Here is a 16,688-nt window from a genome sequence, read left to right on the forward strand (position 1 = left end):
CAAAAAAAAAAACTAGGGAATGGTTACTTCTGGCTTTTGGCTTAAAAAAGTCAAAATTGACTTTTTTTAAGCAATTATAAAAATTGCCAACCACTTTTAAAAGTAAAAAAATAGCTTAAAAGCCATTTTGACCAAATTATAAGCTTACCCAAACACCCTTTAAGTCATTGATAACCCCTTAAATTTATTTCAAAATTTCACTTAAATCCCTCAACTCAGGTTTGTATCTATCATACCTCTAACCCACCCAAAATTTGAACCATTTAAATATTTTTTTGTCAATCAACTAAAAGCATAAAGTGTGTACAACACACACGCGTTGATATGACAAAAAGATGAATTAAACGGTGACATTTGGCATTGAATCCCAAAGTAATTAAAAAATATCCCATAACTAATTAAATTATAATTAAAAAATAATTATAACTTTTTTTAAAGAAAAACCCTAAACAACCCCCCCCCCCCCCACACCCGCCCTCCTCTTCTTCATCTTTTACTAAAAAAACTCCTGCGTAACTTTATTTTTTCTGAAAAAATTCTTCCTCTTCTACAATGATAAATGAGATAGAGGAAACTCAAAGTGGATAAAAATCAAACTTACAATTTTGTTGATTTGTGAAAAAAATGGATTTATGTTTTTCCGACAAACTCTCATTTTTTCGGCAAACTCCCATTTTTTAAATATTTACACCTAAAAATTTTGATAAAATTATTGGATTTACATTTTAATTAGAGTGAAGATGTTTGTTTGGAGGTGACTGAAAATGGAGATGAAAGAATGACTGGGAAGAATTAAGAACAAAATCTAACTAAGAACAAAAAAATTCCAAATAGAATCCAAACATAAATTTAAAACTAAGAACAAAAAAGATTCAAAAAAGAGAAAAAGTAGAAAAAATGGGAGGAGAATTAAGTTAAAAAAAAAAAAAAGATGAATAGGGGCCCTCAATGCCACTTGGCATATTTTTATTCACGATTTAGCAAAAAAATCATCTCACGCACCCATTTTGAGTATATAACACGCGGTGTGTTATGTAGGTAAAAAAGGTCTGGGTGGATCAAATTTCGGGTGGGTTAAGGGCTTGATAGGTACAAGCCTGAGTTGAGGAGTTCAAGTGAAATTTCGAGACAAGTTTAAGGGGCTATCTATGACTTAATCCCTAGATAAAATATAGCATGATGGTTAAGTTGTGTTTGATCATTAAAAACAAAAACATATGTAGTAAGCGTTTGACCATGATGATTTTTTTTTTTGGAAAATTGTTTTCCTTTACTGAAAAAGTGAATTTAGTAATATTTGGACATAAGAATTATTTCACTTTAGTGTTGTTTTTATTCTTTTCACTCTTGTTTCTCTCACAGAATTTCAAAAACAACGCAAAGTTATATTCATGGCCAAACACAGCACTAACTCCAACTCCAACTCCAAAAATTTACTATTTTCATGACAAACGGTGCCAAAAAAGGGGAAAACAACATAAATCCCGACAGTTTAAAGCTTAATTACAAAAAAAATAAATATTTCACATAGTTACTGATATCCCATTTTGAGTCTATCAAGATACATAATTAGCTCCGGACACATTCAACAAAAATAAAAAAAATTCTTTATAAAGATACATAATGAGCTTGCGATATATTTTTTTCGACTTTACGTCTGTTGAGATACATGGTAAATCCAATGAAGATACATTTTTTCCTTTGTAAATATGCACAATTAGCTCCTGATATATTTTTTTATGATTTTGGATCTGTCGAGATACATAATTAGCACCCGATACATCCAAGAAAGATACATAATTAGTTGAGATTTTTGTAATTACTTTGTAAGGGAGGAAATTTGTGTAAATATGGCAGGTTAAGGTGTATGTTTATGTTTTTTTTAAAAAAAAAATTCTACTATTCTTTTTTAGCTTTTTTAATGATTGTGGTGTTCGAATACGCTTTCACGTACCCACACCAATTTCATTGGATTTCTGTCATCTTCTGTTATATGACTCTATCCACTAAAGCTAGAAAGGATGGGAATCTATCAAAGTTAGAAAACATGGGAAGAAGTACCTAGTGTTTTAAATTTTCATTATGGTTTAAACCAAAAAAACCTTATACTTCTTAACTCACTTCATTGACTACTATACTAGACTACACCCTGAGTTTTTTCTATTAATTTTAATATACTTTTTTTTGTTTGCTATTCCTATATGTTGGGATTATTATTACATATTGATTTATAATGTATCATGTTGTATTGTATTGTATTGGATTGTTAATGAATATGATACTTTAATAGATTGTATCATTTTACGTGGTTACATAATGTTACATATCAACAACTTGAACAATCAACTTGTTTTAAAAAGGTGGGGTACAAGTAGAACTATTGTAAGAAGGTAAGGTAAATAATGAAACACGTTTATTAAGGCTACATCTATTTTTATTAAGATTAAGACGTTCGAAGCTGAATGTAAATTGTTAAGGCTAGTAATTATTCAACATCTCAATGTGCAAAACTTATTTATCTGTAAACATAATAAATATATAATTGAAATAATTAATTAATTAAATCTGGAAAATATTAATTTAATAAAATAAAATTATTATTTGATTGAAAAAGGAGAAAAATTTATATTTGTTAGTGATAATGGAGATGATTTATAATGATGGTGGTGCTGATAACAGTCGGTGTTAGTATAGAAATGGTGGTGCCGATGAATAAGACGGTGAAGGTGATTAGTACTGTAGTTACTATCATGATGGGGTGATTGGCGGTGGTAGTGGTGGTCATGATATAAAGTTGGTGGAAGTTAGTAGTTAAAGGTGTTGATCATAGTGGTTGAGAAATATATGTATGTTAGTTAACGATGCGTTGGTGATAGTTGAAAATGTTGTTAGTTATGATGGTGGAGATAGTTTTTTGTAGGGATAGACTGTACCGATAATAGCAGTTAATGGTGGTGGTAGAAGTGGTGATACCAGGGACAATGATAGTGGTATTGGCCGGAGTTTTGTGTGGAGGTTAATGGTGTACTAGTGGTAGTCGATAATGGTGCTAATTGTGATAGTGGAATTGATAGTAGAGATTGACAGGTAGTGGTCATGGTGTTGGTGGTAGATAATTGGAACAATAAAGATGATAGGTGTGGTAGCAGTTGCAGTATGATTGGTAGCGATCTTGATTGTCAATGGTGATTATGATGGTAGAGGTGGATGATGGTGGTGGGTGGTGGTTGACAATAGTGATGGTGGCAGGGGTGGTTAGTGGCGGTGACCAGTGATTCTAGATAGCGCGATGGTGAATATTATCCAACACAAGAACACCCTTTAATGATATTAGACTTGGTTCCATATCTTCCATATCTTAATGTTAAGTCCTATTCAGACCTAGCTAAAATCTTGATAAAAACAAATGCACTTAAAATTCAGACCTTCATTGAGTGTAAACAAATGAAGCTAAATAATTAGTAGAGACAAAATAAAAATGAAAAAAATTAAGATAATAATGCGACCACATCAAAATGATTGTTACATAAAATGAGACTTTTTATCACTATCTTACAATTAATTTAATAATATGAAACATAAAATTTAAACAACAACTAAACAAATAATGTGTTACAATTAATAACACAATTGAATTCAATAGGTAACAAACCGTTCAAACTAACTTCTAAGTATCATTGAGTTGGGGGAAAGGGTCAAAGTTACCCCTTTACTTTAGAAAATTGATTAAATATATTCTTCGTTTTATTTTGGGACTAAATTTACCCTCACTATCGTACTTTGAGGCCAAATTTACCTCGATATCATATTTTTGGGGTCAAATTTACCCACATTGTTAAGAAACATTTCACATGCACTCTTCTTTAAAAATTTCAAATCAACGTTAAATATCCTATTTTTTTAAAAAATAAAACACACCCTAATCTAACCCGCGCGATTCGACTCGAGCCACAAAAAAAAAACACAAATAAATATACCCTAATTCGTTCTGTTGGTCAAATTGTTCCAACGATATTAAGCCACTGGTTATCTATCAGTGCATAATTCATTAAAAATAAATCTGTATCAGTACAAATACAAACAAATTGTAACAACTCGAATTTTGATGATTTATGTGAAATACGTATTTTTGTGTGATTTGATCATTTTACCCCTATCCGTAGTTGCTTTGTGGTATTTCTAGGGTGTGGGAATGGTTGACACGATTTTCTAATGCATTTTGGTATGATTTATGTGATATTGTGGTTTTTGGTGGTTTTGAGAGCCTTATAATTGACTTCGATCAATATTTATTGATTTATGGTGTCAATTTTAGGTCGGTAACATAGTTGGTATGATTTTTTGGCTTTTAAATCTCATTTTGAAAATTTGTGAAATTGGGTTTCGGGGGTCAACATTGTAAAAATGATGGGTTTTTTAATCTCATATAGCCATTGAGTCCAAAGAGTTGAATTTAATAGGGTAGTATATTTTGTTTGCATTCATGAGATTTCAAATGAATCTCGAGGAGTCCGCAGAGACTTCGACCATATATATACACATGTTTTATTATTTTTCTCCATTTTTTGAGACTTAAAGATTAGGATTTCACACTTTTGAGCAATTTCTTTTATTTCTAAGCTTGGGTAAGCTTCTAAACACCTATTTCAACTACTTTAATTTAATTTTATCATCTAATTCTTGTTTTAACGCGAATTAAAGTGAAAAGTTGAGGATTTTGGCCCGGAAGACCTAAAACTTGTATTTCTTCTAGTCAAACCTTATTTTCAACCTGTTTTCACTTGATTAAGTTTCTAATCTTATAATTATCACTTTTCTTTCAATTTTACCTTCAAAACAACTTCAATTCTTGAATTTTAAAATCAATTTTGAGGATTTTTGTCGGTAAAGCTTAAACATAATTTTTCTTTAATTAGACCTCATTTTTAACTCATTTTCGATTGAGTTTTTATCCTTCTTTTTTTTAAAATCCATTTCGGGGTCCGTTTTGACCTCGACTTGAAAATAGGCAATATGGGTATCACCGGCTTCCTTTTGATACATAGATTCTATATATGTATGATTTAGTTAATTTCGAGTCCGTTCGTGAAGAGTAAGGCTTTGGATTGAAGGCTTTCAGATCGGTTTTCGACATTTGAGATAGGTTATGGCTTAACTTTCTTCAGACTGGCTGGGTAGTTAATGTAGATACAAAATCATGTTAAGGGTGTGAGAACTAATTATGAAAATGTCTATATCGTTGTGTTGTGCCTGCGTGGGGGCCTATACGTTGATGTTATTTGGTGATTTTTGGAACATTATTTACTATGTGAGACTGTGTGGGGTCCTATATGATATTATTGGTGTTGTGTACATGAAATTAGTTGTATCATGTTTGATGAAAAAGCCTAATGTGATATTAATGGTGCATTTTTAATATATTTCATTCTATTTGGCATATAGACTATGTTGGATTCATGGATAGTTGGAATAATGAGTAGATTTTAGCTCACTTGATTGATATATTAGTTGGATATATTGGTTGTGAGCATATTATTGGCCTTGTGTACATGAAATTAGTTGTATCATGTTTGATGAAAAAGCCTAATGTGGTGTTAATGGTGCATTTTTAATATATTTCATTCTATTGGTAAATGGACTATGTTGGATTCATGGATAGCTGGATTAATGAATGGATTTTGGCTCACTTGATTGATCTATTAGTTGGATATGAAAATTCTCATCTTGATTGGTTGTGAGCATTACATCCTCATATCATATACATTCATGAAATATTGATACCATCGTAGAAATACTGAAAATATTAAAAACACTGGATTTTTTAACAGAAAATATGACATCTTAAAAACCCTCTACTGAAGAATGCGTTGGAGAGGAGATATGGATATTGGTATTAGATTGGTTGTATACGAGTTGACGAACCCCCCATGAATCCTACGCCGGGAAGCTTTAGCTCCATAGGTGTACACGGAGGTTGTGCGATAATTTCGTGCATCACGTCACCATTAGCATCATCATCTTCATTGCTTTTACAATATTGTGCTTATGTTGTGATTGTATTTATGTCTTGACTTGTTATCTATCCATTTGTTCTATCTACCTTTACTTATGTTTGACGTTTATATATACATATATATATATATATCGTTCTTACTTTCTCTACTTGTATTTATTATATATGTGGATATTAGAACTGTTACTTGAGAAGGTGTGAGCTACCATTTGGGATGTTTTCTGATTGCAGGTGGTGTGCCCTTAGTGTGTATTTTGTATGTTTTATTTTTTGCTTTTCTTAGTCGTCCAATGATACCTAATGAGTACAAGTGGACCGTACTTACCCCTACTGCATTCTTTTGGTGCAGATCCTAGTTCGAGTGCACCTTATGGTGGTTGATTTCGGGCGACATTTGAAGCTTTCAAGGTAGCAGTTGGATTCATGCTTTTGGAGTCTACTAATACCTTTCCTTATTTAGACTATATCTTTATTTGTATTCAGAGACAGAGTTTTTCCTATTTTGGACATCTTTGTATTTCACTTTGAGTTGTACTCGTTATGTTCTTACACTGCGACACCAAATTTTGGGATTACAATGTTGTTGGTTATATCTTTCCACTTTATTATATTGTGTGGTTTGGCTTTGTTCTAAAAGCCTCACTTCAGGTTAGTTCTATTATTTCTCTTTTACATCAGTTTATGTGATAGGCTTACTTGTCAAAGTTTACTATGACAAGTGCCATATGACCTTAATTCTTGGATCGTGACACAAATATCCCCCCCCCCCCCCCCCCGCTTCCCTCAGTTCATGGATTTGCACAATGCAGAGTTCATGATAAATGACACTTGACAACTAAATGCTACAAACTAGACCTACTGGATATTTCTCTAGATGATTGAGTCAAGAGGTCTCCTTATGTGTCAGTCTTGACATCTCTTTATTCTTGTGCCTTTATATACGATTTGAATCTACACAATTTTTTCATCATAATGTCTACGAATTCAACTTAATGATTTAAGTACTTATTTGTACACACCCAAAATTTAAGGCATAAATACCAGCTGCGATCAAGTTAAATAATATATTTATACATTATGCCTTTTTATTTTGACAATACGTACTTCTAACTATCAGCAAAGATATTTTAGTATATTTTACATACTTTTAATTTAGAACCACAAGTTTTAAAATCTTCTATACTTCTTTAAATTTTTTGCCAAAACAAAATCCAATAGACAAATTGAATAACTATTAAACCATTCGTTAGAATTACTTGTTACTTATTTCCTAGTGTTACGAAATATAAAATAAGAACAACAAGAATATAGAGAGAAGACTTCTTTATTTGTCATGAGGGGTTTCTTGATGGGTGAATTACAATGAAGGAAAACCCCTTTATTTATAGGGGAAAACTAACATTAGGGGTGTGTTTGGTATGATGGAAAATGTTTTCCTAAAAAATATTTTCATGGAAAATAAGTTGATTTTCTACTTATTTTCTCATGTTTGGTTAGTGGGTGAAAAATATTTTCCGAAAAATATTTTATAGTGTTTGGTTGGTGAATAGAAAATATTTTTCTAAAAAGTATTTTTAGTTGTTTGATTGGTGAGAGAAAAAAAATATTTTTTGAAAAATACTACCGAACAAACTAACTAGTATACCCAACAACTCAACATTCTGTCATAACTAATTTAAGCATAGCAAATAATACCAATATCGAGTATTAAAATATTACAAGAAGCTAAAATTTAAGCAACTATTACTTACATAATTCAAGCCTCCTAATCAATTCCTACAAATGCATAAAAGAGAGAAGTTTGAAAGCAAATACACGATACATTATCAAAAACAAAAGAACGAAGAGAAGTTTGGAAGCAAATACATGATACATTATCAAAAACAAAAGGGTGCGAATAATAGTTACTTCCAAATCCTATGAAGCCAAACCAACCAACAGGTGTCACTATTGTTGTTGCTTAAATCGTTCCAACCACACCTTACGAAGATTTTGATTTTTGACCATGAATGCCTAAGCTAGAGTGTCGCTTTGCACCAAATAATCAAAAGCATCACCGAGGAACTCTTCATTATAACCTTCCATTGCCATAACTTCTTCATATAACTTTTTCACATCTAGATGACTATCAACCATTCTACCGATTGCCGTTGTCACTTCTCCAAACTTTATTGATATATCACCTACGACATCTTGCACCTCAAAAGAACGTTTTCTTTTGCGACTTGCTTTGATTTGAGAAGCTTTGGTTACTCGCACATCCTTTTCGAGGGATGGTCCTTCAAGATCATTATCATTATCTTTCTCAAAAAAACTATCAAAATCTATATCTTCAAATGATTTAGCACAATCTCCCCTAGCCCAATCATTTCCACACACAAGAGATATTTCGTCAAATATTTTAATTTTTTTGTTGATGAACTTGTCATTATTGGGAAGCGCCTACAATACAGAGATTAGAAATGAGATAGAGAGGTTGTTTCCAAAAGACCCCCGGCTCAAAATAGAACAATGCTCAATATAAAATAATCTAGACAAGGCATAGTCAAAGGACAAAATATCATAGAAGACAAGGCATAGTCAAAGGAAAAAATATCGTAGAAATCAACATATTTTGTTCTAGAAGAAAAGGCAAATAGTATAGTAGTTTTCAATTTTCATGATCATCAATTGACCATTATAATTTTCTGGTTTACATCTCCACTAGGTATGAACTGAACTGTATAGACTATAGTAGTGTATATATACACAGATCTAAATTGGAGTAGAATATTTGATATAGAGGATAATGATGTGTGAGCAGATGCTAACACATTTGAGACTTTTAACTAAGAATAATTGCAAAGTCTTAAGCAACTTTTGTCGTTTTTTATTATTTTCTATTCGACATTGCAGTAAAAGTTAAGATGCAAGATAACCAGCAATAATGGAAGTAAAATAGTTGATTTCTGAGCAAGTAGAGAGGAAAGTATAGCTAACGACTTGTCTGATAAGTTGTCAGCCTTGTGATAAGCTATCAGAGTTGTCTTTAGCCTTAGACAGAGAATGAGATTCAGCTAAAAGAAGTGACGACAACCTTTGATAGGCCATCAGAGTTATGATAAGCTGTCAGGCTCATCGTCAGGCTTAGGCAGTGCTTGAGAACTTGAAGTGAAGAAGCGACGACAATTCTGATAAGTCGTCAGGACCATGGTCAGCCTTAGGCAGTGTATAGAAACTGAATTAGAAAAATAACGGCAATATCTGATAAGTCGTTAGACTTCTGATAAGTCCTCAGGTTCGTCGTCAGCCGAAGGCAGCAACACTTAAAATAGAAAGAAGAGTTGACGACATATCTGATAAGTTGTCAACTCCCTGATAAGCCGTCAGACATATTGCTACATTGAGGCAGAGAATAAGAAAATGTAGACATGTCTAACGACAAGTCTGATAAACTATCAGATCTCTAATAAGCCGTCAGACATATCGTTAGCTAAGGAGAAAAATTTGAATTTTTAATTTCGAATTTATCTTAAGTTACAGATATAAATAGCAGCTTTAGGGTTTTAGAGGGGCGGAACTTATTCCAGGAGAGTTTTACTTTTCTTTTTGGCTCTCTTAACTTAGAATTCAATTTTTTCAACTCTTTGATTTGGTTGTGGGAATTTTCTGTTGAACTTAGAAGAGGATCAACTTCAAACTTCATCTTTTGTAAGTTTAATTACTTTGAATGATGAATAAAATTGTTGCTATCTCTTTCTTTTTCATGTGGCACTAAAACCCACAATTAGGGTTGTGAAATCTATGATTATTCCTCCATGGATTTAATAGTTGATTAGGGTTTGAGTGATTATGGGGACATCTTGATAATTCCTTTGTTATGATTGTTATTTATTGGTTGCAAACAATAAATCCCGCCTTATGTTGATTTGCTCGAACAGAGAAATAAACTAAAGGTAGCGAATTATCAACAAGGATTTGGGAAGGTTAAGCTCCCATGTAATGATTAATGTTGTAAGAAAATTGATCAACTTGAGATAAAATCAGTATGAACAGAATGATTTCCTAAGTTTGAGAGAATTAGGGAGTTCAACATCTAGGTAGGTTGAGAAACACTTAGATGGACTGTCAAAATTGATAATTTGGTGTTTTCCACAAGTCATGAGAATTCAGTACTACAACTATCATTCAATGAGGGGCTAATAATCATAGTGATCACAACTCTAGTTTCTCTATATCATTGATTTGAAATATTGCAGTTTAAGCTTTGAGTTCTAAGGCGAATTGAATTGTTAACAACTTTTGTTCAATCATTAAAAACCCCTCATTTTATCTTTTCGTATCATTTGTTTGAATTCAACTTATAGATTTAGTTTCAAATTAGCTTAATCGCCACTCACATTGTTCCCTGTGGATTCGACCTCGACTCCAAAGTTGGGTAAATATATTGACGACCACCGCCTTGCACTAAATTGAGGTGTAAGTTGAGCGTTATCACATAAAGATCTGGTCCAGTCCCTTAAATCTAGGATCTACTAGTATTAAATAAAAAGGGTGCTACTCCCCTCGTTCTCTTACCATTCCAACTCTTTATATAAATAAAATGCATGAGATAACTAATCCCGGGATTAGTTATCTTGAATTTATAGTATTATTTTGTTCCACCTTAATAAGGATATAACTAATATCTAAATAGATTGTTTCCAGCCAAACGACACCTAACAGTATACATCTTTCTTCATATTTGTAGTACAACAAAAGATACAACGTCCTAAACTCAACCTACTAATGGCAAAGCAACTAGGTCACAAACATATAGTGCAAAATTATTAGTGATAAGTTTCTCCCAGTGATAAATGGTTCATTTGAAGTTTGTTAACTCTGAGAAGTGTGACAGAACATATTTCTGCACTAAAGAAAGAGTGTAGAGGGTCAATTTTAGCTACTTGCAAGACAACTACTGAGCTACCTGTATCTTCGTACTTGCAATTGATTAGAAGTTCATAGAGACCAATCAACAATACTGGTGAAAATTTAACTATAAGGAACTTAGGGATGGATTAAAGTATTAATGATTAAGTTAGGGAGTTGGTGACACCTGATCGCCTATTGTTAGGCCATATCCAGAATTTTAAGGAAAAAACACAAAGTTTTCCAAAAATCCCAGTTAAACGCTCAAAAGTCCTACAGAATGTAACCTAATTTTGATATAGTTACAGACAGTACAATCTGAAATTTATCATCTCAAGAACATCATCTCTAGAATTTAAAGGTAAATCACTGACCTATGAGCATATTCACAGCTTTAAGTGGGGTTACAACTTACCAAAGGCCTTTCGGTTTTTATTAAGTCTTACATCTACTTAACACACCGACAGTACTTAACAGTGGGAAACATTAATAGCAGCAGTACTTAACAGTGGGAAACATTAATAGCAGTGCCAAGAAACAAGGAAACAGAACATACAGAAAAGTTAACTGGAAAATGTTGACCATAAAACAAAAAAGAGGAAGAAAGCACTTCTATACTTCAAAATTTCTGGAAATTTGATAGCTAACATTTAAAAGAATACAAATCATTAGGGAAGGGGCTTGGGCAGGCTATGGTAGCTCTGTCATTGAGAATCATGATATTATCATGTCTCTTAAGAAATCATAAATGGATATGCAAGTCGGTGCTACCAAAATATACTATAATTAATTTTCACTAGCTTTAGTTCAAGTAAGTTCGACACAAGTCGCTGAGGCACTCCATCGCTGGAGATCATATGTTTTGAATGCTGGAAGGCAACAACAACAACAACATACCCAATGTAATCCTACAAGTAGGGTCTCAGAAGGGAAGTGGGTACACAAACCTTACCTCTTCCTTAAAAAGGAAGAAAGGTTGTTTCCGATAGACCCGCAACTTAAAACAGATTAAAAGGACGACAACAACAACACACAGGAAGAACCAAGAAGAAAATACAATAATTAAGTTTAGGGGAACAACCGAAAGAATTAAAAATCTAAGAATACGAAAAATACAAGACGAAGACTAATAATCTGGGAATGGAAAAGCAAAACACTTGACTACCTACTAATCTACTATCTTAATTCTCTGAGTTTTTTCATAGATCGTCGCGTTACTAATTAAAATATCTACATGTTTTAGCTCAGTATTGATCCCTAGATGATCTGAAAAGATGAGTTAACCAATAAGAAAGAACATAAAAACTAACCAAGAAAAAAATGAGTTGTCCCTAATCTTTGCCAGCCACCAAAGTAACACACACCCTGTTATTCACAAAAAACCAATCTCAAAATATTCCCCTTACATATCTCTCTATCTCTTTAGAATCAGCACCCTCGTCCCCACCACCGAAAAAAGAAAATAAAAAATCTCAGTACAAATTATCAAGAAAACTACTCCCTTTTGAAACACAAATAACAACAATATACCCATTGTACTCTCATTAGTCGTAAGTAGAGTCTGGAGGATGGTGTGTATGCAGCCTTACTCCTATCTTTTGAAGGTAAAGATGTTATTTCCGATATTCAACACACAGAAAGATTAGGGAAATTGCATAATGGTGAATCTCTTCTTAAACATGAGATAACGACAATCCAACATAGAAACTCACAATGACAATAGATTCATTTTTTTATGAAATCATAATGACAACAGATTCATTAGTTCCAAATCAATCAAAGTTCATAGTTACTTTTTAGTAGAACCAATCAATGAGTTCCCGGCCTAGAAAGTCATACAAGAAACGTGTGTAGGGAAACACACTTGGGGCAGCAGAATCTAGAGTAGTTTCATGTAGTAAATGCAATGAATTTTAAGGATCTGGATGAGTTTTATAAAGGACTCGTCGACCTGCATCTCAATCCCAATATGCCAAAATCCATGGAAAGAGATATTATTGATCTTTAGCTTAAATTAAAGAAGGAGAAATGAACTCCAATCGATTTTACTTTGGACAACATAAAGGGAATTAAGAAATTAATTATGGACGTACCTTTGAAATTCTTGCAGTAGGGAGAAGAGAGGGAGAGGGGAGAAAGCCCTATGGCGATCTGCTTGTAGAGACACGGTGATCTGCTTGTTGATGGTGGAGAAGAAGAGTGGGGGAAGGGTGGGGGTATAAGCGTATAAGGTGCCCAATTTGTTATCTGGAAAATGTCTTCCCCCGACTTATCATGGAAGTCATTTTCCCTCAATATGATGGAAAATAAGTCCTTTTTGAAAATGTTTTCTCAATAATATTTTTTAACCAAACAAGGGAAAATTGGAAAATATTTCTAGAAAATATTTTTCATCATACCAAACACACCCTAGGGTTTCTAACTTTTCCATAAATAGACATTCACTATATATGATAATATATTTATAACACTCCCCCTTGAATGTCTAATTGATAGACAATGTACCTCGTTAAAATCTTACTAGAAAAAATCTAATGGAGAAAAATCTAGTGAAGGAAAAAGAGTACACATCTTTAACAATACACATATAGACAGCCTCATTAAAAACCTTACAAGAAAAATTCAGTAGGACAAAACCTCATAAAGAAATAATAGTACAATGTGTATTAACTCCCCCTAATGAGAACATCCTTGAACTTTTGCACCTCGATTTAGTGCACCATCTTTCTGAAAGTTGCAATTGGATGAGACTTGGTGAATAAATCAACCACATTGTCACTTGAACGAATATGTTGCACATTAATATCACCATTGTTTGTAGCTCGTGTATATAGAAAAGCTTTGGCGAAATGTACTTCATTCTATCTCCTTGAGTCCTCCCTTAAGTTGTGTTGTGCATGCTGCATTATCCTCATAAAAAATTATGAGTACTTTATCACATTTCAAACCATAGTTTTATCGAATGAGATGTATCATGGACCTCAACCATACACATTCTCGACTTGCTTCATGAATAGCTATTATCTCAGCATAGTTCGATGAGGTGGCTATGATAGACTGCTTTGTATATCTCCAAGATATGACAGTATCCCCACATATGAACATATAGCTTATTTGAGATCGAGCTTTATACGGGTCAGATAAGTACCCAACATCAGAATAACCAACAAGATCAAGACTACAATCTTTAGAATAAAATAAGCTCATATATTTTATCTCATTCTGGTGCCTCCTAGTAGGAGCAGAACTATACCTTGCTAACAAATTGATCGAAAGGCTATATTAGGGCTTGTAGTATTTGCAAGATACATGAGTGCACCAAGTGCACTAAGATATGGTACTTCATAACCAATTCAAATTGATATATTTCTCATTTTAGCAAATAATCTATTGCTTTTGAAACTTTTGAAAACTCTCCAAGAGTTTCAATAATTTTCAAGCTATAAGCTTATACAATGTAAGAATTATAAATAAGTTTTCTAGAAACTTTTAGATGCTTCAAACATTTTGAATTTTTAAAAAGTTTTGATATACATTTTGTCAAGTGACAATATTTAGCATATCATGTGCGATATCTTCAAGTGTTTGGACTGCAAATCAAATAAATTTTATACTTATCAACATGCATCCTTTTATGTCACTTGATAAATGTTTCTACGTCAGCATGCTTAATAAACTTAGAATTCAGATCCTCGTAATCTTTCACAATATTGCACAAATATTGTATCAAAGATATTATTGATGATATATCATTTTGTATCGGTTCACAGTGTGACATAATATTTTGAGATCTCATCACTTTATTATTTTTAGGTACATGAACCTCTCATAGGTTTCATGAACTGTTATATGGTAGGCTCGTTAAGAGCATATCCTCTTCTTATTAAGATTATTTGCTCCGTATCTTTTTCAAGGATTATTTCATTTGGAACCAATTGGTCTATCATGCTTCACACATGCATAGACTTTGTCCTTCGGGGACACAAAATAGAAGCACTTGCAGCTTAAATATGAGATGTTTTCGGCATTTGACTTGAATTATCTTTTGAATGAGGATCTGATGATAATTCTCAACATATTTCATGGCTGATTATAATCTCCCTCTTATGTTAGGAAAACTAACATACATCCTTCATCTTCTTTTAGGAATCCATCTTTATGCATTATGGTATATTTATTTATCAAATACCACTCATCAAAACTACTAGATGGAATAATTGATTCCTGACCTTGAACCAATTGAGAGGGAGGTATTAATCATAATTTTTGGTCTAATGCAAACAAGTGTTATTGTATGCAATATATCATACTTCAGACCAACACATGTGGCTTTGTTCTCATAAACAATGATTCAACTATTTATTGAAGGCATTTATCACCAACTTAATTAGTATTATCAAGATGAATTATCTTGATTACATAATCTGAAAATTGTGCTCTTAATACTCAATTTTATTGAGCAACAACTTTATGAATGTCAAATTGTAGGTTGACAATAAACGTACAAGTGATCATTTTATATCGATGCATCTCAATAGATCATATGACAGGTGAACGGGCCTATATTCACCTTTTATACTTTTCAGATTTTGAGGGATCAAATTCCAATATTAGTTGGTCCAACCTACTTATCATGAGAACAAGCAACATTAAGAGTTCATGAAGAATTTTCTAGTCCTTCATATATGTTTAATACTCACTATGCACATTTTTTGAATGTCACAATCGTTCTTATCAATTTATGAACTGTTACTAGTAAACTCTAAGTTTACCATGGCATGCGTTTTTCACTTTAGTAAACTTCTTGTTTACTATGACAAGAATTTTGTATCGATAAATAATAAACTCTTAGTTTATTATAGCATGTGATCTCATCATGCTTGGGTAACTTTTCACATTCAAATTTCTTATTGTAGTAACTTGGAGATATTCAATCTTCCAATTATTCTACCTCTTCTGGAGGTGGATTGTGATATCTTCACAACTAAGAACACGTTCGAATTTATATACAGTCACAATTACCCCAGGGTATAGATTTATATTTATAATAATTGAAATTCTCATTTCCTAAAACTGAAATATGATCGTGCCTTAAGCGTATCAAATTATGATAACATATAACCTTTTTCATGATATTGCTACTTCAGGAGCACATCGAGACATACATATCATGTAGATAATTTTTTCTCCTAACATATCTTTTAGAGTATATCAAATATTGTCATTGCATTCACTTCAGGAATGGAGCAAATTGTCTTTCAGACTTATCATAATCTGCTACCACATTCATTTTAGAGAATGAAGCAAAGTCGGTGGGACGAATTTCATGTCCTTTCATAAAAAATATATTATTTTGCCTTAGCCATCATAATATCATTAATATGGTGCATTGAGATTCAAACTCAACGTCTTACCTATATAAAAACGTCTTAGGCATAAATCGGTGGGACTTGAAGCCAATGTATCATCCTGGTGCATCAAGACTCTAACCCGATGTCTTATCCTCTTAATGAGATGAGACTTGAATCCATCATCATACCTTTTAACAATATTGTTTTTCATGAACAAATTGAAAGCATAAGTGGTTCCAAATCAATTATTTTTCCTCAAATCCAATAATAATTATATCATTAGTAGCAAAAGACAAATAATATAAGGAATCACTAGCCTTGAAATTACCTTTAGATTTATAATCTTACCTTGTTTTGGCAAAGCGACAGAGTCTCATGCCAAAAAGACAGAGTCTCATGCGGATAACGTGTTATAAAATATAAAATAAGGACAA

The sequence above is a fragment of the Capsicum annuum genome, chromosome 1 (assembly GCF_002878395.1).
Source record: "Capsicum annuum cultivar UCD-10X-F1 chromosome 1, UCD10Xv1.1, whole genome shotgun sequence".
Lineage (NCBI taxonomy): Eukaryota > Viridiplantae > Streptophyta > Magnoliopsida > Solanales > Solanaceae > Capsicum > Capsicum annuum.